Raw genomic sequence first — 11,234 nt, forward strand, 5'->3', positions numbered from 1 at the left:
CCCCCCCCGCCCCTCCCTTGGGGCAGCCCCAGCCTCACTAGCCCCCTCCTCTCGGCCCCAGATCTCTGACAGACTGTCTCTCCTCTTCGCCGTGCAAAGCAACACAGCTGTCTCTCGGCTCCCCCACATCAAAATATTTCTTCTTCTGTTTGCAAAACTAGACTCTAACAGCTTAGAAGTCAGGGTGGAAGCCATCGTGGGTGACTCCGCCATGCCTTTTGAGGTCTTATTCCTCGCCTCAGCCCAAGGGACTCACCAGATTTACTCTGTTGGTCTCCCCAAGAAGACTTTTATAAGTAAAACTTTTCTCCACCTTCTTACAGCTACTTCTACTATTAACCATTTGAATTTTATGCAAGAGCGACAGGAAGAAGTGATACCTTGTAATGAGTGCGTGAAGGAAGGCTTCCTGGAGGAGGTGACATTTGAATGAAGCTACGATGGAACTCTTTTGAGGATAGCTATTATTTTCGCAACTGATGATTTTAAAAGCCTTTCATCCTTCTGATCTCTTAGCCCAATTCTTCAGGACCCTGTTCCACCCCTGCATGCCATCCTCCACCCCATCCTGACAGATCCCTTGACCAGAGGATTTGAGTGAAGAAGTTAATCTGATTTCTAACTTCTTATCAGGAAAGAACAAGAGACCAAGTTCCCACTCATGGCATATGTAAAAGGTAAAAAATATTGGTCCTATAGTTTTAATTGTTCCCCAAATGCTGCCCGTGTGTCATTGGTTACCCTGGTTTTTGTTTGGCAGAGATTCCTTGTTGTTGTTTTTCACATGCTTTGTTTGGATCTTGACTAATCTTGGCACTTAGATGTCCCCCTGGCCTCACAGAATAGGTTGCTTGGAATTGGTCATCAGAACGAGCAAAAGGCTGCAGAGGAATTCCTCAGTAATTACTACAGTGTTTCGTTCTTTGTGTCAAAATGAGTTAAGTGAGAGAACCCATTCATCTCTTACTATACTATGCGGAATAAGGCGATTTTTCTTATGACATTCAGAACTAACATAGATTGTCTTCTGGGCATTCCTGCCACTTTTAATTGTAATTGAAATTCACCAAACAAACAAACAAAACAAAAGAAACGAAAAAACTTCCTTTTGAGAAGATCATTCCCCAAAATTTAAAAAAAAAAAAAGGAGTAATAGTCCACTTGGAAGGTGCAAAAAAATTAGTTCCACACGGCATTTTGAGAGAGGGGGTGTGTGCACGTGTGTTTTATGACCCTAACAAAAGTGGCTTAAACAAAATGAAGGTTTAGTCGTTCATATAACAGAAAAGTCCAGGGTTGACAGTCTTCAGTCATGACTGGATCCAGGTGCTCGGATGACGTCGTGTGAGTTTTTATCTTCCTTTATCACTCGGCTCTGCTCTTCTTGTCAGACGAGCATGGAGTCATTTCGAGCACCAGCAGCTTCAGACTTCCTTCTGCCAGCCGAACAGCTCTGGAGAAATACGTGTGCTTTTTTTCCCCAGTAGTCTTTGCAAAAGTCCCAGGTTTGCAACTCAGTAGCCTAAACTGGATGTTTGCATTCATCCCTAACCCAATTTTGGTGGCTCTGTTTGGCCAGGCCTCAATCACACACTCCTGAAGCAGGGCAAGTGAGGAGAAAGGGAAAAGGCCGGGCAAGACCAAGAGATGCCCATTACAATGGAATGCCTACTTTATGGTGAAATAAGCGAAAGAAGACAGCTGGCAGGGTGCCGGCAAGAAGCAATGAGCAGGTCTATCCTGAGTGAATTTGGGTTGGCGAACCAGTTGCATTTACTATTGGTAAAGATCCTAGAGACTTCTTTTTACATTTCATCTGAGTTCCAGTAACTGCTGATGGTCACAGATAGCACTGTCGAGCAGGGCTGCTGGTCTACCGTGGGCAGCCTGGTAAGCAGGCGGCTGTCCATCAAGACTGAAGGAAAGAAGTTAGAAAGCCAAGGCAGAGAGAAGGGAACTTGGCCTGAGCGCTGCACCACGAAGGAAGGAGGGAAGGGAATAAACCTCGGCAATTTGTTTTTAATATTTTGCTTGTTCTGGATACCATGAAAGCGGCAGATATTGGCTTCTGACTAACGAAAACAGAGAAGGAGCCAGGCTGGAAACCTAGCCATGTTTCCGTGCACAATTAGGTTTGTTTGTTTAGGTCTCTTTTTATTTGTTTTCAGATGACTCAGATAGGAATACTGCAGGCCTTTCAAAGCAAAGTGTCCTTATGTGTATTTTGGGTCTAGGGCTTCGCCAAGTGCAAAAAGCCTTGGCTCCCTGAGGTTATTTTCCTATTTGAGGGTTTTTCAAACCTTCAAGTGGAGCTGGAACGATGCCCTTGTAAGCCAGGTTATTTTTCTTAGGAGATCCTAGCTCGGGGTTGCGGCAGGGATGGAAAGCACAAATATATACACACCAAAGTCCCCAAATGGCGCATAAGGGCACCATTGTGCTGATCTCGGGTACCGCCCACCCCTGATGGCTTTACCATCCACACACTTCAGTCCTCTCTGGAAATTTCTTCATGAGCCTCCTTCTCTCCAGACGACCAAGCCCAAGACGGACTCTCCCTTCCTCTCTCTCTGTATCTGTCCATAAAGTGTTCAGCTCCCCAGATTTTCCTCTTCCACTTGCAGTCTGACGCCTCCTGTGAAATGCAGAGATATTTACAATCTGGGGACCTGCCGAGCCCCTGGCCCAGCTCCTGAGGGGAGTGACTCTCATGGAGATGGCCTGCTGCTGGCCAGTCGGCCCTGCGTCTGAGGCATTGGGAAGGGCCTCAGGAGGGGCTGAGCAGTCGCCTGTCCCCTCCTAGATGAGCAAGATGCAAACCAGGCAACAGCGGGACACTCCTGTGTCCCTCCTCAGAGGTTTCTTTCCAGTAGCCCTGCCTCTGTGTGATGAGTCAGAGGACAGAGACAGCCCGAAGTGGCTCTGGTTCCTTTCAAACACTAAGGACGTATGGAGGCAGTGGCAGTGGGTTTTCCAAGCTCCTTCAAAGCTGGGTCCCAGCCAAAGAGTCTCTGACAGCCTCCCCGGCTCAAGCTGCCCACGTTAAATAAAGAAGACCAGACAACGTGTTGGCGGAGAAGCACTTCCATACCTGGGTCACTCCAGAAACTTATGTAATCAAGATATTGTTGTTCAACACTCTTCTCCTTCTGAATAGGTCTATGAACTGCTCTGCTTTTAAGACTCTCCTCCTCTTTGAGTGTTTGAAGGCTCCCGAACTTTTGGGGGAAAGATTTATTCTATCAAAATTCACACATTCCAGGACCCTCTTTTTCCAACCACTGTCTTCCGGAGCTGGATCTTGGAGTCAAACGAAATTCAGTCCCATCTCCTGCAACGCGCCACAGCTAAAGCTGCTGGTCACGACAGGTAGTGACAGGAACAACGGCCCTGTGCTTTAGCAGACGCTGAGACGAGGAGAAGGTACATGCAATTTAGTCAGTGGTGAATCCAGGAAGCATGTGAGAGAGAGGAGAAGTGATTCTGGGGATCCGGAGCTCAGTCCTGCTGGGGACCCGCTGAGAGACTGTGTGGAATACGCTTCAGATTGTCCCACTGATGGGCGAGGAAGCAATCCCTCGTTGTTCGGTTTGTTTTGGGGTGTTAGCTCCCTGGCACTGCCAAGCACACTTCCACATCCAGAGGACACTCTCAGTTGGAGAGAAACATGAAGCCCTAGGCTGGCATGGAACTCTCTGGAGACCACTTTCGGGGTATGTTGAGGGGATACGGGAGGGCACCAGACATTGTACAGTATACAATGTCTGCTGTATCCTAACATGACATAAGAAAGGACCAGTCATCAGAAAGAGACTAAACTATTGTCACTCAACTCAGTGTACTAAGGCAGCGAAGTGGACTTATGATAATACCTCTCGGCACTAGTTGAAATGACAAGGGCTGAAAAGCAAAAGGTTTGGCCCAACAGTGTACCCACTTATTTAGCAAATATTTACAGATTGCCTACTTGCTTCAGGCTCTGCACGAGGTGCTCAGGTACAGCAAGAAATGAGCCAGGCTCTGTCTCCGCCTCGGGAGGCCACAGTCTAGTGAGGGATGTAGACAAGTAAGAGTTAATGACAAGGGGTATGTATGGCAGTGGGCTGCCTCAGAGCAGGGAGAAAGGGCCCCTCATCTAGGCTGACAAAGCCAGCTGTCCCTTCCTTAACAAGGGAGGGGAAGAGTGTTCCAGTGAGAAGGAAAAGAATGTGAGAATGCCTAGAGGCAGATGCGCGAAGAGTCAGGGCTACTCTCTAGTAGGTGATGAGCGGGAACAGTGCCTGATAATGCTGGAGGTCATCAAAAACCAAATCATATGGACCTTGACAGCCACATTAGTGTTCATGTTGCATAACAGAGCAATGAGAAATAGCTTGTTATTATTACTATTATTTAATTACATTTACTTCTTTGTTTCATTGCCTAATGAATCTCACCTCTTCCTTATGCGTTCAACTTCCTTCTTCCTGAAGATCATCTTTTAGTATCTTTTCACTGGTGTCTGTGAGTGGTGAACTCTCTGAGCTGAGAAATCCAGTTTTCTTGGGGCCTGAAGCTCATGCCATATTGGGCCCTCTTCAAGAAAAACAACGCGAGCTCTGAAAACAAAATTAAGAATGAAAGTAAATACTGACCATGAGAAAAGAAATCTCAACACACTTTAGAAAGCTGTCGAATAAAACAAACATTATAAAAATCCAGAAAAATAACATTTAAAAAACTAATTAACTATGATTTTTCCCAACTTTTCCTTATGCTGGTGGCATTGAAATAACCATGGGCCTTTTGGGGATTTGACAAGGAAGAATAAGAATCAATCTATATTTACTTTGGGTTTCATGGGATATACTATGTGGTTTGCAGTCTTTCCTAAGCATAGCTCAGTCACTGTTGGGCGTACGGATTTCGGAATGGCTTCCAGAACTAGCTCTACCATCCACATGCTGCCTTGCTTGGCACACGGCATCCAAGGTTGGAGGGAGATGTAAAAATCTTCCAATGCCCAGTACCAAAATTATGTGGATGACAGAGAAACAAGGTTTAAGATGCATAGAGCTATCTATAATTTTCTAGTCTGAGGAAGATTCTTCTGACCTCGGAAATTTAAAACTGTAAGGGGTGGAACTCATTCTTATTCAATGTCTGGTCAGAGTGGAAGTTTTCTTCTATCAAGAATAGATTCGAGAATGCAGTTATAAACACTATATATTTACAGTTCAGAGGTGAAAGAAATTTCATAGAGGTTTTCCCAAAATTGACAAAAATTCTGAACATTTATGTGCTATTACAAAAAAAAAGAGTAAAGCTGAAAGAAAAATATTCTAGTTATCGATAATAGAAGACAAATTTGTTTAAGCACATTAGAGGGAAAACTATATTATCTTTCTATTTTGCCTGTAGGAAATCATACTACAAAATCATCACATGAAGAGGCAATGAAAGAATATGTAGTTAAAAATGAAGTAAGTCTAAATGCAACATGGTATCCTGGATTGGATCCTAGGAAAGAGAAAGAACATGAGTGAGACATTTAGTGAAACTGGTGAATAAATTTGTGGATATAATCACGTAATTATCGATGATGCACAAGTTCAAGGATACCAGCATGCCACCGAAGCAGGTATTTGAATATTTGGATTTCCAAAGACCAACAATAAAGCTGGAGCTACAGAGAATATGCTGGTCAAATATGGAGGCCAAAGTTGAACTTCGTTGCATCCTTCGATAAAATACAGCCCCCTACGAGTAGGGCCTTTTCAAGGTCTAAGGATCACTCCCAGAGCTTCCATGATATCAACTCATGTGCTAACCACTCATGTGATAACCACTCTTGTTTTTAGCATCCTCTTTGTTTTCTACACGACGGCATTTATCTTTCTTTCTTACAAACCCAGCAATGCATTTAACTTTCTAGGTGTTTATCCTGTGAGGTTTTCCAAGTGAGTTTAGCCCACCAAGTTGCCGGGCTGGTTTTCAGCAAGGAAGTGGCATGGTGAACTTGACAATATAGAAGGTTACTCTGGCTACAGTGTGGAGAATGGATATAAGGTGTGGGGTAAAACGGAAGTAGGAATAGTGGATGGAACTCAGCTGCAGAGATGATAAATGACAACTTGAATGACAGGAATTGGAGTGAAGAGGAAGAGAAATGGATGGATTTAGACACTTTTGAGGTCAAAGGAACATAACCTAGTGACAGTGTGGCTCTGAGGGCAGAGGGAGTGGGAGGGGTCTAAGGTGTGCTCAGTGGCAGGTGGGGACAGCTGCGTGAATGGAGCTGCCATTTGTTGAAATAGGAAACAGAAGAGGAAGAGAAGGAGAAGCCCTGTGCGGAAAGATGAGTTGAACGTGCCACGTTTTCGATGTCCGTGTGGCATCCATGTGGACATAACCAATTCACAGTAGGACAAAACAGGTCAGGAGAGAGATCTGGACATGTGCGCTTGGGACTTGTAGTGGACATGAGCTCTGTGTAAAGTGCTTGGAATGGAGCCCGGTACATCATAAGCACCGTGTGAGCGAGAGCTGCTGCTAATGGTCGCTGCAGTGGAGGAGACAGCCATCAATCCCATAAACCAGTGCAAACGTGCAACTGTGCTGAGCTGACCAAGAGAAGCACATGATGTTAGGAAGCCTGTAACAGGGGGATTTGACATAATCAGGGAGGGCTACTCCATAGGAAGTGACACTTGAACAGAAACCTGAAGGATTGATAGACAGAATTAGGCAACAAGGAAGAACATTCTAGGCTGAGAGCACAGCATGTGTAAAGCTCTGTGGAGAAAGGATTGCGGGCACATGTAAGAAGTTGAACTGTTATAATGGCTAAAAAGTCCAGGAAATTATTATGGCTTAAGAAAGACATGTCCCATCTCTGAGAGAATAGATTACACAATGTACAACGTCCTCTTTTAAGTCTCAGATTCAGGAGTTCTGAGATCCTTTTTTTTTTTTTTTTCAAGATAATACTGGGTGATGCACTACATGTTCAGAGGAATTTCTCTAGTAACTAAGTATAGAAATAATCTCTGAAAATATAGTTTTGTGACCCTTTTACCTTCTCATTTTTGTAATAAGAATTCTACAGAAGACTTGCAAGAATGAAATAACGAACTCCCATAAATCTCCATTAATATTCACCAGTTGTTAAAATTTTGCCATATTCGTTTTCTCCATCCTCTACTTATCTGCTGATTCATCAATACTATATATAACATTTCTACATAAATATGATACATATCATTATTCAAGAGTAGGTTACAGACACCATGACCTTCATCCTTAAACACTTCAGCATGTACCTCCTAGGAATGAGGATGCTCTCTCACATGACCATGATATAGTGACCTAGTTCAGTACTAGGTCTGTGATCCAGAGTTCTGTGACCTCTTCGAATACAGAGGACCTTTGAGAGCAAACCTATATGGACCACCTACTGTGTTCCAGGTACTGTCTTCTGCACTGAGTATTTGGATTGGTATGAGAGACAAAAAAAAAATCGATAAGCAAATATTTATATTGAAACGTGGAAAGAGCGATGGCAGATGTAACCAGGAGTGCCAGGGGGACGTAAAGGAAGGAAATCTAGAGACGACTAGCTGTCTATCCCGTATTCATCCTCTTCTTTCTCATTGGCGGGACCTCCGTACTGTTGGGTATAGGACCCAACTCCAAAACTACATTCTCCAATTTTTCTTTTGAGAGAACAAAGATATATAAGCAGATGTCATTGGTTGGAAGCTCTGGGAAAGCTTCCTAAAGCAGCCCGCTGGGAGGCACACACCGTGGCCCCTGACCCTTCTTCCTGCTGCTATAAATGTCCTTGTGGTAGCTAGAGCTGCAGCAGCCATGAGAGGACATTAAAGGTGGAAGGCAGTGTTAGGAATGGTGGAGCAGAAAGGCAAAAGGATCCCAGGGCCAGCACACCCGCCCTGAACTGCCTACTCCAGAGTCTTTAAGAGGGAGGAATTAACTATCTCATTTCAGCCTCCATTAATTGGGGTTCCTGTTGCATGTAGCTGAGCCTATTCCTAACTGATAAATCACCTAATCCAGAGGGACAACTCCTGGAAAGTTAGAAAGGTAAGGAGGAAATAAGTTGGGAAAAGGATACAAGGAGGGTCCAGAGTGTAGATTTCAGCTTAAGAGCAGCAGAGGCCATTGAAAGGAGTTGAGGAGAGTCTCAGTATTAAATTTTAGTTTTAGGAAGCAACAGAGTGAAAGTCATCTCGGTGAGAGCTGCATTGAAAGGAAGGAGAGACCGAAGTCAGGAAAACTAATAAGGAAGACAATGTGACATTCTGTGCAAGGAATATTATCCCGAAATAATGTCGCACAACAGTGCTAAAAAACAAGGCTCTAATGACAGCAAGACCCGGAGACCCATCTGGGCTTTGTCCCTTATTAGCTAAATGGCCCTGACCATTTACCTTCTCAATGCCTTGGTTCCTCCTATGTCCATGAGATTGTTAAGAGAATTAAGTGAGGCCACATGTGCTCAATGCTTAGAACAGTACCTGGCATATAATAAGCACCCACTAAGCTGCCGTCGAGTCTGTGGTGGTGAAAGACAGATTCTAGGCAATAAGACAGCCTAAGATGGAAACAACAGAACACCGAGACCAGGTGGGTGGTAGGAGGCGTGACTAAGAGAGGTAGAGGAGTTTAAGATGTCTCCCAGAGTTCTGTGGAAGAACCAGTTTGGGGAGAAAGATGATGAGCCCAGTTTTGGACCTGTGGAGTTGGTGGTCCTCCTGGCTGGCCACATGCAGATGAGCAGTGTTCCCCTGCCTGGGCAGATAGGGAGCCCGCGGGGACCTGAGCTGGAGAGGGGCTGGTGTGCAGCTAGGCCCCCCAGGTGATGAGATCACAGCCTTTAGGTGAGGGTGCAGCACGAAAAGACAAGGAGACCCAGAAGGAGCCCTGTGTCTGGTGCTGATGGACAAAAAGGAGCCAGCAGGGAAACTGAGGAGAACTGAGTTCAAGGCCATAGGAAACGCAGAAGGAGTGTTCCAGGAAATTCGGGCTGGGGCGAAGGGGTGGGGGTGGGAGGAATTTGCAGAAAGAATAGTCGGTAGCACCAGATGCTGCAGGGCCATCAAGGTCTGAGGAAAGAGGACTGAGTTGCAGGGCAAAGAGGGCCTTAGAGACCTCAGGGTTAACTGAGGGTCATCAGGATGATCGTAACTCCGGGTGATGCAAGGCTCAGCGGCTCAGAGGAGAAGTAAAGGAGAATGACAGGTCAGGGAGAAGGTCTGTATGAAAGCGAGGAGGGCGTTATGCAGTAGTGGGAGCTAGCTAATAAGGCGAAGGAAGGCAAGTACAATGCTGGGAAGAGACTTAGGAAAGTGAGAAGTGCAAACTTGATGTCCATGACAGGACCCAAAGGTGGGCTGTGGACAGAGAAGGGTGGAGAGAGGGTGCGGTGCTGGGGGCAGGGGGTCCATGGAGAAGGGGAACAGAAACGAACCCATTTACTGAGCACCCACACTGGGCCAAGCACCGGGCCAGGCACAAGGTCAGGCCTTGGCAAGCATCCTCAGCGTCCCCCTGTCTCGCTGTGAGGCCCTGCGGTTCCGGGCGCTGGAGGACCCGGCTGGGGTCTTCGACCATCGGTCTGAACTCACGGCGGCACCCTTAATTGCCAAGTGTCACTACGTGAGGAACAAAACAGTAGAACTTGGGAAGCAGACACAAGGATGCTTCCCCAAGTGAGAGTAGGGATCGAAGCGATTTTGAGCGCAGATGCAGAGGAAGAGCCGGTTGGAGCAGCAGAGTCAGGCACCTAGGAGGGGTTCGCTAGAAAGCTCGCCCTCCCCCACTACGCCCCGCCCCCGCCCAAACCCCAGTCCTGAGGGTCGCGGCCAAGCAGCTCCCGCCAGAAGGGCCTGCGAGCGTCTCCCAGCAGGGGGCAGCAGCGCCCCGCAGAAAGCCGGCTCCGCTGCCCAGGCCTCGGAGCGGAGCAGGGGCGGAAGGAGGGTCCTGGGGGACCCGGCTGGGGAAGCCCCGCTTCGGCGGGCGTGCCCTCCCAACCACCCCGGCAGGCCTGCTGCGTCGCCTGCTGCCCCGCGAGGTCCGGAACATTCTTCCTGGGTCTCGCGCCCTTGGTAACCTCCCCAAGCCATGCACCTGAAAGTCTGTCTGCACAGGGCGGCGGCTCGGTAAACAGGCGTTTCTCGTTCCCGTTCACCTCCTCCACCATCTCCCTCCCACGCTCCTGTCTCTGCCCTCCTCTGTGCCTGGAAGCTCACCCTGGGGGTTTTCCCCACAAGTTTTCGGCCCATCCGCACTGGGTGTTCTGGCGTCCCGACGCCCCTGTGGGACATTTTCCACCCTCTGGGCACAGCGCAAAGACCCCGGCCCGGCTTTGGCTCCATTCATGGACATCGAGCCAGCACCTTCCGTTCTCCTAAGTCTCTTTCTAGCACCTTACTTTCCCATTTCTTCTATTTTCTTCTCATTATTAGCTCCCAGTACGGTACAACTTGGCTTTTTACCTGGCCAGCCCCGCTTCTGGCTCCCACCTTGCGGAGCAAGGTCCCACCTCTTCCTCCGGCCCCTCTCCACAAAGCCCGGCTACTCTGCAGGACACCTGGTGTCCTTGGGCTCTGCCAAGAAGGCCCCGAGTCTGCCTTGCAGGAACGGCCGCGGAGGGCTTCCTTACGGCCTCCCTTACCCAGGCCCTGAGAATCCAGCTTGCGACTGATGCCCCAACAGCTCGGAGCAGCCAGGTTGCACAAACATAACTCACCACATATCGGATGTGAAGGGAACACAGAGTATCATTATTTTGCTTAGTACTAATCTGGTCTTTCTCCTCTGAGCCCCACCCACTAGTTAGTGGGTTGGGGAGGATAAACTAAATGTCCAATCCAGTTAAAGTTTGAGCCGATATTTTAAACCTTCAGATAATGTTTGGTCTTTAAGAAAACACCCAGTGTCCCTGATATGTCTGCTCCCTCCGCCTTTCACCCTACAGGCCTGGGGAGGGTGGGGGGAGGTTTCTCCCATCATGGCGCTGGGGACACTGGGTTCTTTGGTCCCACAAGGGCCCTTGGATGTGTGCTGTCCACTGGTGTTTAGAGAAAAGTCCTTGTTTTGCCTGGGTCATGTTTGACCTCCTGGCCTCCAGTCCTGAAGGTGTGGCCGGTTCTTCCAGCCAGGGCAGTGCTCCTGGCGACAATTTGGTGACTCAGCCTCAGCTAGGCCACAGGCCTCGCTCTTTCCATTGGCTC

General features: G+C 47.6%; 1 long non-coding RNA gene across 3 annotated transcripts; it reads right to left on the reverse strand.

Annotated features, from left to right (window-relative positions):
• Positions 1-1,163: 1,163 nt before the first annotated feature.
• LOC107515709 lies at positions 1,164-10,859 on the reverse strand. 3 transcript variants are annotated; one of them, XR_001598071.2, is made up of 3 exons: positions 10,676-10,859; positions 4,437-4,598; positions 1,164-2,635 (listed from the first exon to the last, which is right to left on the reverse strand). It is a non-coding gene; the product is annotated as an uncharacterized LOC107515709 (long non-coding RNA). The 3 variants fall into 3 exon arrangements; XR_001598070.2 differs by having other exon boundaries at positions 10,751-10,771; XR_001598069.2 differs by having other exon boundaries at positions 10,497-10,747.
• Between the last annotated feature and the right edge of the window lie 375 nt (positions 10,860-11,234).

This window comes from Rousettus aegyptiacus, unplaced genomic scaffold (genome assembly GCF_014176215.1).
Source record: "Rousettus aegyptiacus isolate mRouAeg1 unplaced genomic scaffold, mRouAeg1.p scaffold_m13_p_10, whole genome shotgun sequence".
NCBI lineage: Eukaryota > Metazoa > Chordata > Mammalia > Chiroptera > Pteropodidae > Rousettus > Rousettus aegyptiacus.